The sequence below is a fragment of the Dromaius novaehollandiae genome, chromosome Z (assembly GCF_036370855.1).
Source record: "Dromaius novaehollandiae isolate bDroNov1 chromosome Z, bDroNov1.hap1, whole genome shotgun sequence".
NCBI classification, from domain to species: Eukaryota; Metazoa; Chordata; class Aves; order Casuariiformes; family Dromaiidae; genus Dromaius; species Dromaius novaehollandiae.
The window spans coordinates 52,398,645-52,413,769 of record NC_088132.1 but is presented as its reverse complement, the minus strand read 5'-3'; the positions used below and the strand labels follow the sequence as shown (position 1 = coordinate 52,413,769).

At 44.9% G+C, this 15,125-nt stretch overlaps 2 long non-coding RNA genes across 4 annotated transcripts in view; both read right to left on the bottom strand.

Moving 5' to 3' along the window:
• Positions 1 to 14,903, bottom strand: part of LOC135324875 (uncharacterized) — a 40,055-nt gene extending 25,152 nt beyond the window's left edge. The window contains exon 1 of the long non-coding RNA XR_010386108.1: positions 14,811 to 14,903. This is a non-coding gene — a long non-coding RNA (uncharacterized LOC135324875). The remainder of the gene's footprint in view (positions 1 to 14,810) is intronic.
• LOC135324947 (uncharacterized) lies at positions 6,406 to 9,294 on the bottom strand. Of its 3 annotated transcripts, XR_010386170.1 has the most exons (4): positions 8,664 to 9,294; positions 7,722 to 7,770; positions 7,499 to 7,628; positions 6,406 to 6,910 (listed from the first exon to the last, which is right to left on the bottom strand). It is a non-coding gene; the product is annotated as an uncharacterized LOC135324947 (long non-coding RNA). The 3 variants fall into 3 exon arrangements; XR_010386169.1 differs by having other exon boundaries at positions 7,499 to 7,770; XR_010386168.1 differs by lacking the exon at positions 8,664 to 9,294 and having other exon boundaries at positions 7,499 to 8,530.
• Positions 14,904 to 15,125: the final 222 nt, after the last annotated feature.

Below are 15,125 nucleotides of genomic sequence, written 5' to 3'. Positions count from 1 at the left end.
AGCTTCGGTGAAAACAGAGAGCCCTCGGACAATTAGGGCTCTCCAAAAGAAAGGGAATGAAAATCATTACTGATCTTTTATTCTCTTTTTTTTCATGCATATGTTTGAGGATGGTGATGCAGAGCAGGCATGGGAGGGAACTTTATTATTTCTCAAATTAAAGGGAGAGAAAGACTATGAGTTTAGCTAAATCATCTGCAAGTGAAATGCTGCATTGCTCGCTTGTTAGTATGAATGTGTTGCATGATAGCACTCCGCTGTACGCTGCGTAGCATAAGGAGTTGCTAGGTTACCCAGAGCATCAGGAATTCAGGGAACAATGTACTTATATCTTTTTCAATTTTGAAAAATAAAATAGGTATTGACATAAAATACAGTGTGGCACTGAAGTAATTTTGTAGTGGAGAGATCAGAGGAAGGGGGCCTTTCATCTCAGTGACAGCAGTTTACTCCTTGTTGTGACTTAGCGAGGGCAGCGGCGGGACAGCACGCCGGGATGTCAGCCGGCGGGAGGATGCTTGCGGCTCCTGTACCCCAGCAACTCTTTCTCGAGCCCAGCTCTCCAAAGCCATTGAGCAGCTGCTGTTCAGAGCCATGTCAACTGGTCCTACAGAAACGCGTGACAGCTCCAATGATGTATGGGCCCGGAATGGAAAAAAACAACCCTTTCATGTTAAAAACAAATCTGACAGGTCTAGTGGAGGCTCTCGGCCTACTGGTGTTGTGCCTCAAGCTTTATTATTGTTGTTGTTATTATCATCGTTCTCCTGTTCATAGATAATGTCATAATTTACAGTCAGGTATTGTGTGCGCTGAATGATTGATGTCACTTGGGCATGAATAACCCTTTCTATAGGATTAATAATGGATCTTCAGTGAGAAACAGCCGGGGGGTAGGGGGAGAGAGTGGGGGAATTCACTCATAAAGGCAGACTTTCCTTGCATATCCTGCTCAAGATGATAAGGTGAAGTTCCTCAGACCTGAGCACTGTGCTCCTGTTATCCTAAAACAATTACTAGGTAGGGGAGAAATACAAATTTATTCATCAGACGAACAATGAACCCAAATGCCATGTTCCTTTTTCTCAGACCTGGTGTATAGGTACAAAAGAGCACATCTTCTCTGGGGGTTTGGAGGAAGGATTATATTGACTGATCTTTGCAAGTAAGAGCACTCGCAGACATTTATCCTGACGGAGGAAAGACTTACCTGCTCGTCTTTTCTAGCTCTGGACAGTAAAAGAACATTAAGAACATTATTAATGAGCGCCATGTTCCACTAATAGGTTAGGTTCTGACACAGGCACCGTGACTGTACAAAATGGACTGCATTTTTAATGTTAGAGATACATCACTTCTCAGAAAAATGTAAGGATAGTTTTGCTGGGTACTCAGCTAGCTAGGATTCTTCAAGGATCAGAGAGGGGAGGCTGAAAGGTATCATCTTTCTGATATTATTTAAAAAGAAACTTATGCCCACGTTTCTGTGTTAAGAGTATCAGTAAACTGCAGTGTTTCTTAAAATAAACGGACTGCCATACACATCACATACTCTTTTAACCTTTCTATGTAGTGTTGCGTACACGTCCTTCAGCAGCCCCAGCAGCACTCCTGTGTGCGGTGTCCATGGAGGCACAACCAGCCTGCTTGCAGTGCTACTCCAGTTGACCCTGGCTCCAACATTACCAATGTAGCAGTGCTGCTCACACCTCGATGGCTGAGTTATAGGAAGAGCTCATTTTATTGGTGATACTTTCCACATCCATCTTTTCAAATTGTTGGTGGATTTTATATTCTGTAAAAATGAATATGAATAAAGGTTGCATTTTTGTTGATGGATCCTGGTGACATCATAAATTCTAAAGGCAAGTCCTGAATGGTTTGCAAAACCCCCCAGAACTGAAGAGTAAAATTACATTTTATAATTAGTAGAGAATGAATTTCAAAGTGACCATGAGTTTGGCTTGGTTTATTGGCTCTGTAAGACAGGGTGCTTTTACAAATATTGAATTGTCAAAACTTGTTGGATTCCCACAAAGAGAACTGAATTTACTTACAAAAAAGGATTCTTCATAGCTACAAGTTTTAAAAATCAGGGCTGTAAGGATCTCAGGATATGCTGTGATCAACACTGCCTGTACAAGGCAGAACTGACTACATCTGCTTCTTTCCTGTTACGTTTTCATAACTTGCTCTTGAAAATCATGAACAATTGATATTTTAGAGCTTACCAAGACAAAACACAGACTCTAGTGCTTAACTCTCCCTACTGTTCATTAGCTTTTCCTGATGTTTAACCTCAGTCACCTTTGTTGTAATATGAACTCATAATTCCCATCTAATTCACAGCAGACAGAAAGGAGAGTTTATTCCTTTCCCTTTTCTAGCTGCTCTTGGCGCATTTGGAGAAGGTTATCAGTTTCCTCTCAGTCATCTCTTCACTAAACTAAGCTAATCCTCAGTTCCTCCTGCCTTTCCTCCTCGCTCATGCTTTCCAGAACGGATCACCCTCATTGCCATCCTCTGCATTCCCCCCGCCCTCCCTCTCCCATACAACTTTAGTTACTTAATGTTTCCAGCCAGCCTTTAAATACTGCCAGGTCCTCAGCTGAAGAAAATCAGTGCTGCTATATAAATGGAATTAAGTTGACTAAAGCCTACGGATATCATCAGTAAAGTGGCTGCAAAGATATGTACATGCTTGACAAGTGCTTTGAAATACAGGGACAAGAAAGCACTGCAAAAGTAGGCATTACTATTGTTTTTCTCTGCTGTTGCGAATCATCACCATCATACTTCACCTCCGTAAGACTGAACCCAAGTAAGGATCATAAGATTATAATTGAAAAATTGAAAAATTGAAACATAACAAAAAATTATTGAAAAATGAAAACAGAAATAAATCCTGATACACAGGCCTTACTCAGATTATATTTACTTGGCATTTTATTTCTTAACTCACACATAGTGGGGTATTTGGCAATATTGGCCGTACTCATTCATATTAGACAAGACTATCCTTTTGCCTTATGGCCCTTTTCCCTTGTGTATGTCAGATACCCGTCAGCTGTGTTACGGAGGGAGACCAGCCTGTGTAGATGATGAGGGATGGGCAGGAAGAATTTAAAAACTGGCTCCGAAGCATCCTGAAGCGGTGGCTGTCTTGATGCATGGGGAGAGCTATACTCTACACTGAGATCCTTAAACTGCTGCCCGCTCACTGGCACAAGACGGCAGTAGATCCAGAGCTGTGACTGTGGGCCTGCCTTCCCACTGCAGAGCATGTCCTCTTTATTTCTTTGTAACTCTTTTAATTATTCTTCTTCTTAGTCACCCCAAAGTTAAAAAAAGAAAGAAAAGAAAAAGCGTTTGTTTCATAGTAAAGACAAATCCTTAGAGTCACATTCCTCTCCCACATCTTCCCCTGGAACGGCAGTGCTATAAACCTCTATCTCAAAGCAGAATCCCAGTACTGGCAGTTTAGACAATTTATATCACATAATTCTGGGGCACTAACCAAAAATAGACAGACAACGAAAACATCTATTTTTTAATCCCTTGGTGTATTACTTACTATCTTTTCTCCAAGATTGGCTTAATCTTTCTATTCATCAGATAAAAGGTAATTTGAAAACATTTTCTAGAATATAGAACATCAAATTATAGCCTGGAGTACAGAAAATCAAATTATTTTTTAATTTTAAAATACTTTTATTAAGAACTCAAATTATCTTCCAACATTAAATTTGCAATAAGATAGTAGAATTACAAGCCGAAGTTTTAACAGAAAATGGGATTTGTGTTGCTTGATTTCCAGGACCTTTTTTTTCTATAGTTTAAAGTGCCTTTCTACTCTGAGAAGAGCATTTGTAAAAATGGTATCATGGGGTGCATACTTTTCATCTCTCAATGACTTCCAGATCCAAATCTGATCACTTTAAAAGTAAAGAGATTTCTTTTTAACTCCTATTATACTCATCTGTTACGTTCCTTGTCTGCGAAGTGCTTGACTTGTTCTTTGCAAGAAAGATGTTATTCAGGGCAGCTGAAATAAAAGGATGTAATTCTCTTACAGTATGTTGACTACTTTCTATTTCCTTAAATATCCATGGTCTGCAGTGCAACTGTGTGAGTCAGTTAAATCTCTGGCATCTGTGAAGCATTTACCATGTTTGTAGCCAAGCTCCAGTACTTAATGTTCTTCTTCAAAGAAACCTTAGGCGCAAGGTAAAGGATTTCTACTGTCTGAAAATTAATCAAAGCCTGTGTGGTGCTTGGGAAAAAGTTTCTGAGGTGCACTCCACAGGACAGATCCTCCCTGTACTTTTTTCTTGTTAGACAGAGGATCACAATTTTCTTCTGGTACAAAGAAGAACAAAACTCCTACGCTAATTGTACAGGGAAGTCGTCCCCTCTCTTGTATGCTGCTCACTCACCTCCTCACTCATCCTCCTTTACGTAACTCCCCTATCAATGTCAGCAAGCTGGTGGCACGTTGTGGGGGAAGAGCTTTTTTTCCTGACCACAACTTCCTGTGAAATAAGCTCTATAGCATGATCTTCCAGAAAAATACTGCATTTTGGCGACTGCAGCACACAGGTGGAAATGACCACTCATCTCCCTATAAAAGCCCACACTAGGACACGCCTGAACATGGTGTTTAATGAGAGGAGTGTAAAATGAATTCCAATTATCCTATCCCAATTGTGAATGCCTCATTAACTCTATTGGCTCCAAAGCCAATTACACTAAGCTTAGGACATGCCCTAAAATTAGGACGTGTCATAATATGGATGTGCAGTGAGAGGAGTATAAGACAACTTTCTCTTCTCCCTCCTTAACCCACAAATAGGCCTATCATAATTGCGAATGTGGCATTGACACAACTGGCCCCAAAGCCAATTATACCAAGCTAAGAAAGCCTAGCTTTCTCTTCCACACAAGCCCTCAGTCACACGCCGAGATGAACTTACAGGAGGTCAGTTCCCCATCCACCGTACTGGGCAAATACATATATTGCAGACAGAGCTGATTTATGGCCCCACCACTCCAGCAGGAGTCTGTGAACACGATCGGACAGAACAGAGCTGAGAGAGACAGGAAGCGTTCGTGTACCAAGACACCCTCCATCCTCCTCTCCTGCCTTATCCAGCCATCCACGACCTGCTGCCAACCTGTGCGTGGTGCCAGAGGTTCCCCCCAGCTGTAGCAGAGCTGTACTTACACTGCTACCAGGAGCTAACTATAGCCGTGGGAGCAGGGACCAGATCAGCTTTTTGAACCCGGAAATCTACAATATTGGCCAATAATGCATAAACAAGAATACACTTCAGCTTTTGGCTTTGGGTTCACAAGGAGAAAAAAAAAATACAGCACCTCACACAGACCACAGGCAGGTTCAAAATGGAGAGTTCCAGTACAGAAACGTGAGCGTATTTGACTTACGATTCTGAAACCTCTGCTTTCTCCCTGTAAAAGTCAACTACAAGCTTACCTAGCAACAAAATACATGCTGTGCATGTTCATAAGCAATCTGAACATAGCCTTTCTGAAGTAAGCAATTATAGCATTTCGATTATTGGAATATGTCACACTCACTCAGCATGAGTGCCCTACAGAGAAGAGCCTAAATACTTGCATGCATCCATCTGACTACACAAGGTGTGCACGCAGAATTTGCTCTTTCATTTCAGCTGGAAAGATGGTTTCATAAAGCTATTCATCAGTTCCTGAAAATTTCCAATCCCTTTGCTGTCAGGATTGCACACATTGTTCCTCCATTTAAGAAGCATATGTTAGCGTCACAACTGAGCCAGCATTGCAGTAATACCAGATCCTGTGAAATAGGCTTAAAAAAACCCTAGAAAACGTAGGGGGAAAATATATGTAAAGATACACAGTGCAGATCTCCTGTGGTGAGTTTATTACGTTTTTCAAAAGCAGTAGAAGATATGGGATAACAGATGGCCCAACAGTGACTACAAAGCAATAATCTATGTGAAGGGCTCTGCTCATGTCATGAACAGTGAAAGCACAGTTTCAGAGGTTTAAGCTGAGAAAGAATTCAGCTGTACAGGTCAAAACCAAGGATTAGATTCCCATTCTAATTATGGGAATCTACCTAGTTATGTCTCTCCCCCACACCCCCCCAAAAAAGAAGAAAAAATAAACACAACATAAAAGAATAGGAGTAGGACAGAGGTTGTTCTACTGTCCTCTCTTATTATTCACATATCCCAATACTGGACCACTTCTGAGTTAGTGTATGTGAAAGAAAACATCTAACTGATATCCTGAAGCAAATCAGAGACACTGAGTGACCCCCCCAGCGCTCTTCAGCTTCAGGGATGGAGCTGCACAATGATCACAGGAGCAGAGCTACTCAAACCAGTTGCAAACTGGCTGGCTCGTATAGCAGCTACAGCTGGCAGAAGGGTGCCCCAGGCAGGGGCTCATCCACCCAGATCCTCAGGTGGGTTTAGCAGCTTGTGAGGCTGAAGCTCAACAGGTAGCAACATCCAAAGTAGCTGGTGAAAATCCAGGTCTCCACACTGCTAAGCGCTCTCTTTTGTGCTAGTCATTGCTAGAGACACAGGGCTTGAAACAAGGCAGTATGATCTGCGATGCTGAGTAGTGTATTTAGGAAAGGCAGGAAAGGAAGCTGTTGCACCACTGCCCTGTCACAATCAGGCCACTGGAGAAAGAGTAGCTTCCTGTCTGGCACAGCCAGGGCCCTTTCAGGACCACGTTGCCTGCCGGCTGTGCCACGTCCCAGGAGGAGGTGACGGCCATGCGGCAGAGAAGCGTCCGATGGCAGGAACCGGCATGGTGGCCTGCCATGAGTCAAGTCCACACTGCTGAAGGGCAACAACGTCCGCATTTTTCTTAAAAGTGAAGCATGGCATGTGCCCTGAAAAGCACACATCTAGCTGAGACCCGGGCTTTAGGGATACAACCATATGTGAGAGGAACATTGCTCATGTCACGCACACTCCAATACTTTGGATATATGCAACCAGTTTTCATAAAGATCATATGTAAAAACTGAAGCAAGACAGACAATAATTTCTAATAAGAAGAATGGAATGAGATTTTCTAATAAGAATATCATTTTGATATTATGAGCTGTTGTATTTAGCTTGTGAACTTTAGAAATCACTTTTCTGAGCCAGCAATCTACTTTGAGGAGCTAGAGTGGCAAATGCAGAATTATAAATCAGCATTAACACTTGGTTTCTGAACTCTCCTTGCCCCACAACTGCAGTAAAAAATCTCAGCACCACAGCTCAGATTTTCAAAAGTACTTCAGATAAATATATTTCATTCAAATCAGCAGAAAATAGGTAACAACCACTAAGACTGCTTCAAAAATCCCACCCTAGTGCCACACCCTCATGCATATTTGAACACAATTGGAAAGGTCATTATATGATAGCTGTGAAATTCGCTTTCTAATGTAGAAAAGCAAGAGTTGAAGGAAAAGATAAAAATCTCTTACTTGACCAACAGATACAGCTGGAAAAGATAGAAAGGTTTTGGGCTCAGGGTCCTCTCCTCTGATATAATGAAAAGCAGCAGCATCCATTCTCACACAATCTTCTGCAGTCAAACCAAGCTGCAAGATGGGACTGGTGAGAGAAGGTATTGAAATGTATATTGATGTAAACCTACAGAAAGACACCTTAACAAAGACAGGTTTAATGGGCTGCAATAATACATACAGTGGCCAAGTCAGAGCCACCTTCCAACACTTCACTTCATGCATGGACACTGTAAAATAAAACAAAATATATTCATCTCTCAATACAAAATATATATATATGCTGATATGGATAAGCGGTTAGCAAGTAGAAGGAATGGTAACAAAGTAAGAGGACAGCAAGGCTACATTTCTGGTTAGTTCAGAATCTGATTCAAGATCATGAAAACCTAATAAAGAGATAATCTGTAGAAATGACCAGTGGTGTCAGAGAAAAAGAACTGCAGCATGTGCAGCATTTTGTAAAGTGATAGTGGCTTGTGAGGACAATTTCAGTACAGAGGAAATATTTCAAATTCAGACCAGAAGGTCCTGTAGAAGTGGTCAGAAGGAAGAAGTCAGAATATTGAGACTATGCAACTGGATCAATGAGCTTGGAGACAAAGCAAGGGTGGATGACAATGTGACAGAGAGAGAAATGAACTCTGCTCATCCATTAGGAGACCTGGGACAGGAGCATGTAGAGACCCCCACCAAAAAAGGGATGGGTATGAGATGGAGAAAGCATTAAGAGGAGACAGGATGAAGAAAGAAGACATGACCAGGGGGCCAAATGCACAAGTCAAAGGATTTGAACTAGGGAGAACTTTGGAAATCTCAAAGTACAGCAGAAGTAAAAAAAGCAGAGAGAGAGCAATAAAACAAAAAGAGGGCGATAACAGGCAGAGAGCTCTTTTCGGACACTGTCAAGCCTTCTTCCAGGGAATTAGTAAAATCCCAAGCAAAATAAGAGAAATGTAGAGGCAGCAAACAAGGAAAAAAAGGAGAGATGAGATTTGAAGCAAAAAGTCAAATGTGGCAAAGAGCTTTTACGGATTAGAAATCTCTGAGCAGATAAGAGGAGAAATAAACTGGCCTGGCCAGGAAGAAGATAGAGCTGAAAGGAAAAAAAGGTCAGACTCACAGCATAGAGAGCAAGCAATGTCAGAAGGGAAGACATCTCTCTGATGTCCTTAGCAGAGCAAGAACAAGGGCCAGGAATACTGAAAGCTGAGAAAAAAAAATCATGGTTGTTGACACCATGGTAGCGCTGGTTCCTGCTCCTCTTTGCCACCACTTTGATATTTCTCTGGGCCTTGTGGGGGCTTGGGTTAATCCATTTCCCTTTCCAACCATAATCCCTTCTCCTCTCAATCCGGTGGTGGCAGCAATGACAAAAGCATATTGAATATTGTCCCCTGCCAGCTGTGCAATGGATAGCTGAAAAGGGGAAAGAGCCAGTGAAGCTCACATGGGGAGCAAAAGATTTTGAACCGTGCAGATATATATCTATATCTCTTCTGGACCACCCAGGGACAGCAAGTATCACTGCCCACTAATCTGAAACAATTGGCATCAACCACCCTCCAAGGGCAGAGATCTTGGCAGCATCAGTCAAGCCTGAGAGTGCACAAAGAAGGAGGCAGCGTGCAGTAATCGGGGCATGGCGCCAGGGCCGCTTCCCGCGGCCGTGGACGGGGGGAGTCAAACAGGCTCCTGCTGAGGCATCGCATAAGGTTCTTCCCCCGGCCTTTAAAAAAACCTGCTTCAGAAGGCGTGGAGGGGAACGCGCCGTAGCCATCTCCTACAGGCCCTCGCTTGAACTGTAACATAACGAAGAAAATTGCAGAAAATTGCAGAAAGGAGCCACGCACATACGGAAAGCATCTTGCAGTTGTTAATTGTGTATTGGGGGAAATACTCTGTTTTGATATCAGAACTGGAAGCAGGCTGAAAAGCAACAAGACTCGAATATCACTTCCTCATTTATCCTGTTGGATCAGAATACAATAAAGAGGTTGTGCATTTAGAAGATAACGTAAAGTGGCATGTTTTTAATAACTGCCGTAAGGGGTTTTGCTGCTGGAGAGATGAACCCGTACGCATTGATATCCACATTGTTGAGTTGATATTAGAGTAAATAGAGAAATTTCAATTTTTTTAGATGTTATTCACTTGGGATGCCTGTTCACATTTTACAAAGCAAACTAGAGACGTACTTAAACAGATGAGTAAAACATTAAAATTAAAAAAACAGCCTACTTTTCTCCAAGTACCTTTTTCAAATGGCACAGAGAACTTTACACAAGCTAAAAGAACCTCTACATTTAATTCCTGAAGGCAATGATATTTCCTAAGCTCATCCCGCAGTCTGGTCAGGTACTGCTGAGTCAACCTAGTTCTGGGACTTTCCTTCCCTGTTAATGCTGTGCACAGGCCTTGAGATGTCATTATTTCACTGCTGCGGCACCACAAGAAAAACCTTCTTGCTGGTTTACTGCAGCTTAGAAGCAATGGTTTAAAAATCCCTAGCATCATGTTTACTCTCTTTAAATCCAGACTTGAAATGCCAATTCATTTGAAGAAGTAGCTTCTCTTTCATGCTGTGATGTTATTTCTCTCTGGTTCAGGTACTCTCACAGGTATATAAGGACTCTAAAACACTGAATTTCATAAAACATTGAAATCTAATTCTATTTTCTGCAGAGCTATCATGGAGCGTCAAGCCTGTCATACTGAGGCTTACACCATTATAGACTTTAAAACTGTGCAAGTTTCAGAAGAGCTGCTATGCATGTATTAGACAGAAACACGTTAGTTGTTTTACCGCTGCTGCTGGTTTGTCCAGCATACCTACCGCTCTGCCTCCAGAAGCGAGGGGTACGCAGCGGGCCAGCGGAGCATCAGCAACTGGACCTTTTGACCTGCTAAAGCATCGCTGTGAGAGAGCATGATTACTCTCTGGAAATGTATGCTAGTAGGGGGAAAGAAGGCATGAAGAAAGCAATGAAAGTGAAAAGAAATGTTTTGTACAAAAGATAACGAATACAAACCAGCCATGAATAGACTTAGAAATTTGAAGATAATCGCAGAAATCACCTTCTGGAATGGCCATCTTACAGGAACAGTGGAGGAAACAAAAAAAGCCCAGCTACCTTGAGACCAGTAAATGTATTTAGGGAATTACATCAACTTAACCAGGCTTTAATACCAGGGTGATGGCCTTAACGTTTCAGCTGGTGGCCTCCACTTCACCCCTTTTATGCTTCCATGAAGATAATTGTGCATCACTGAAAATGTGAAAATGCAATTTTTACTGTCAAATGTTGCCCTAATCCCTGACAAACAATTACCATAATCAGTGGGAATAATCCTTTTATGGTGATGATCATATTGCAAAAATATGGTCCAAGTAACCCAACCAAACCACTTCATTCATACAACAACTTCCATGTGAGATGGAGGCAGTGTATCCTTGAGCATCACCAGTTAAAAATCATTGGAAAAACACAGGGAAGGGACACTTTGAGACATCTTATCCATTTCAGTGGCTTTTTTGTAGAGACAAGAATACCTGAACCTGTGCTGATAGGTGCTGCTCTAAATTGTTTTTAAAAACAGCCAGTGATAGCTAGTCTACAACTCCAGCAGTAGCTATGCATGATGTCTATATTTTTTATAGTTAAAAAGCTCTACTGTCTCTTCTAACCCCCACCATGTCCAGAAGTCCAGTAGTTCACAGTAGAGATCGAAGATAGTTTCTTTCCTCACTCAGAGTTTTTTTCTCTTAATTTTTATGAAGCATAATAATAATTGCTGTATATATCCTATGTAAATGTCCATGTCTCTCCAAAGATCTGGAAAGGTGCTGGAAAGGCCTCAGAATAAGCACAGCTCTTGAAAGCACTGGCAGCTGGCTCAAGTCTCATGCTTCCCTCCTTCATTAGGAGTTCAAGACCAATTCCCACATAAAGCTCAACAAAATTTCAGTAAGATATGGGCGTCTTTGTATTCATGTGACCCCTGAAAATGGGGCACTAACACAAACAGGCTTTTTTTTATTAGCTTATGTTACTACTACTACAAAGCAAGCTGAAGTTTTCTAACCCATAAAATCATTCTTTCATCTTTGCAAAGAGGAGTGCTGCCTGATGCCTTACTAAGTTTGATGAAACCGAGGCAGAAGAACCCTGTTGTGGCTCTCTGCATGCTTAGGGAAAATAAATTACCATTTTAAAGCTATCTCACAAAGCAAATCCCCACTCGACTCCAATAAGAATAAGCAGAACCAGTTTGGGTATGACCTGCTAAATCACTGAAACCTAAGCTCCATTTTTTTTGAGGGATTTGGGGTAAATTCTGATGAGAGACCCCTTTCTGCTGTTCCCTTTTGACACCAAGGCCTGGGTCACACACACTTCAGCGCATGGCTCAGAGTGCTGCCAGGGGCCACACAGTTCTCTCAGGAATAACCAGACCTCACAAAATCCGCCCCTTCCCCGGTACAGCCGGGAACGGAGCTGGGCACTACCAGAGCCGGGTTTGCAGGACCTCCCACCGGCCCCGCTGCAGTCAGCGCGGCTGGGCCTGCGAGGAAGCCGAGCAACGGGGGAGGAGAGGGCACACGTCTACGGCCGTGGTCACCCGTTGCTGTTTTGGGGCTAACGGTGTGTAAGAAAGGGCTGTCTGTCTCCCCAGGGCTGCACACCGAGCCCTGCCAGGCAGCGTGGCGGGGTGAGAGGACACCAAAACGGCTGGAGGGAGAGGTGAGGAGAGAAGGAGTCGCAAGCATTTAGGAGTCTGTTCTTGGCTCTCCCACAGGCCAGGCAATGGCCCCAGTGATGTGCCCTGCCAGCTCCTGCCTCAGTTTCCCCACCTGGAAAAAGCTGCGCCTTTACTTCGTCCAGCAGGGGAAAGGGAAACCGAAGTAGAGAGCACCAGCCGGGGCCACTGGGGCTCCTGGCACCGCTGCTGGGGGGCACACGAGCAGGACAGGTGTGGGGAGGCACAGAAAATACAGGAATTAGCATCCCCAGGGCTGAGGCTCGGGGGAGGGGGGTGAGAGGATGGTGTGCCCCCCCCCCAAGTGGCTGCAGCCGGTGTCACCCCGCGGAAGGGGTCCCTTTCCTGGAACAAAGCAAAGCCCCACATGCGTGGCGGAGCCTGCCTGGGCCGTACGGCAATAAGCGTAATTAAACATGCCACATAAAAGCTGCCTCCGTATTTACCATTCTGCTCAAATATTTGAACCTTTAAATTGCTTAACATATTTGAGAGGGAAGGGATGAGCGGCAGAGTCTGAGAATTTCCTGAAGGAGGTGACCAGAAAAGTGGTGCTTTAGTTACCTGCTCTTTTTTCCTTTTTTTTTTTTATGAAGGTTTCATTTCATTTGCCACAGTTAATGTACGATATCATTACTATTTATTATCGTTATGACTAATCTTACAGCCATATGGAGGAAAATCTTTTAAAGTCAGTTTTATATGTGATATTGGGGAAAAAAATCACTTCCCAGGAGACATCAAAATCATGAAATCTCCCTTCACTTTTTTTTTTCTGATCACTTATTATTCATGCTTTATATTAAACTCGCTTTCTTCCATTATTTCATCAGCTGTGTCTTTAGATGAAATTTAGAGAAGTAGTAAAATATTAGTTACTTTTGCCATTAAAAGATCTTAATACAAGTATCATTTAATTACAAAAATAACCTAACATGGAAATTAATACTTTTATTGAAGCGATCATTTTGAATAATTTTTATACAAAAAAAAAAAGCTTCACATTGTATTGCCTGTGTATTGGAGTGCAAAGAGCTTTTACAGCCCAACATAAAAAGTAGTTTATAGCAATGCATTTGTGTTGTAGACGAATTATTCTCAGGCTCCAGTCGTTATTACAAACAACAAATAAGCAATTGTCAAGGGGATCATGTGGAAAACTGAACTGAACATGATACCTAAAGTGAAAAAGAAGTGAAGACAAACTACTTGTAATTATTGTCTGATTGGTCCTGAAACACTTCCCAGCCGACAAGTGCGAAAACCACCTGACTTCTACCAAGCAAAGGAGGAAAACTGATTTTTAAATCATTCCTTTTAGTTGTCTCTGGGATCCCGTTCCTTGGTTTACGCTGTTTTTGAAGACTCGTCGCGTTTGTCCGCACGCCGAGCTGGAGCGTGACAAAAGCAGGTTTTTCACACTGTTTGCAGCCGAGACATGTCCCGTCTGTCCTCCAGACGGGACAGACGGCCACCGCCCGGGCGAGCCCACCGCCGAGGAGGGCGCCCGGCGCGGCGGGGCACGGCCCTGCCAGCGGCCTCCCGGGGCAGCGCGGGGCCCGGCCCCGGCCCCGGCCCGCATCCCGGTCCCCGGCCCCGGGCCGCCCCGCCGGGCTCGCCGCTTCTCCCCGCCGGGGCGCCCCTGCCGGCTCCGGCGCGTCGTCTCGCCGCTCGCCTCGGAGGTGTTCAGCCCCGGGGGTTATTTATTTTATATTTTATTTTATTTTATTTTATTTTATTTTATTTTAACCCCGCAAAAGGATGCGAGCGGCGTGGCCCCGGTCCGGGTACTGCGCTGCAGCCCGTTTCCCGCAACCCGAGCGAGAGCAGCCGCTGCGGCGCCGGGGCCGGGGCCGGGGCCCGGCCGCGAGGGCCCGAGCAGAGCGGGGAGGCGAGAGATGACACACAGCGGCGCCACCTCAGCCCTCTTCTTTTTGCTTCCAGCCACCCGAAGCGCTAATGCGGCACGGCCCGACCGTCCCCTCGAGGCTCTGCCCTCGAGCCCGGCTGGCCGCAGCGCGCGGGGGCAGGGGGGAGCCGCGCTGCGCGGGACCCCACGACCGCGGGTGCCGTCCCCGTCCCCGTCCCCGTCCCCGACCCCGACCCCGACCCCGCCGGGACGGGCGCGCACGTCCAGCCCGGCCTCTCAAAGGAAAGCGCACCGATCCTCCACGCCGAAATCAAACGCACACCAGCAAAACGAGCCGAGCGAGAGGGGAGGCGAGCGGAGGGGGCCGGGGCTTCCCGAGAGCACCGCAGCGCCCCGAGCCGCCCCGTCGGCCCGGAGCCACCGGAGCGGCAGCGGCAGAGCCCCGGCTGCGGGGGCCGCGCTCCGGGAGCCCCGCGCTGCCGCCTCCCGCCGCCCCGGACGGACCGAGGGCCCCGGGGCGCCGTGTCCCCCCCAGGGAGCCGTGTCCGCCCCCCCCCCCCCCCCCGGGGCTGCGCGGCCGGCCGGGTGCCAGGGCAGGACCCTGGCGGAGGGGAGTTGGCCGCCGTCGAGGAGACTTACTTCTTTCCGAGTAACTCGAAGCAGTTCATTGTCCAGCTGGTTAAAACTCTGGTTTTTCAGACTTAACATTCTGTTGGGATTAAAAAAAAAAAAAACAAAAACACCACAGCAACCCCCACGTAACGAGACTCCTGCTCCTCAGCGCAGCCATGAGGCACGCCTGCCTTTTAAATGTTGCCCCTGAAAAGATGCACTTCACATACGCACTCCTGCGCCGTGCTTTACGTAAAGAGAAATTCCAAAACACGGAAATTCATAGCAGTCTGAGAGCAAAAACCTAGCACCACTTTTTATATATTTTAAAGTAGGTTTTTA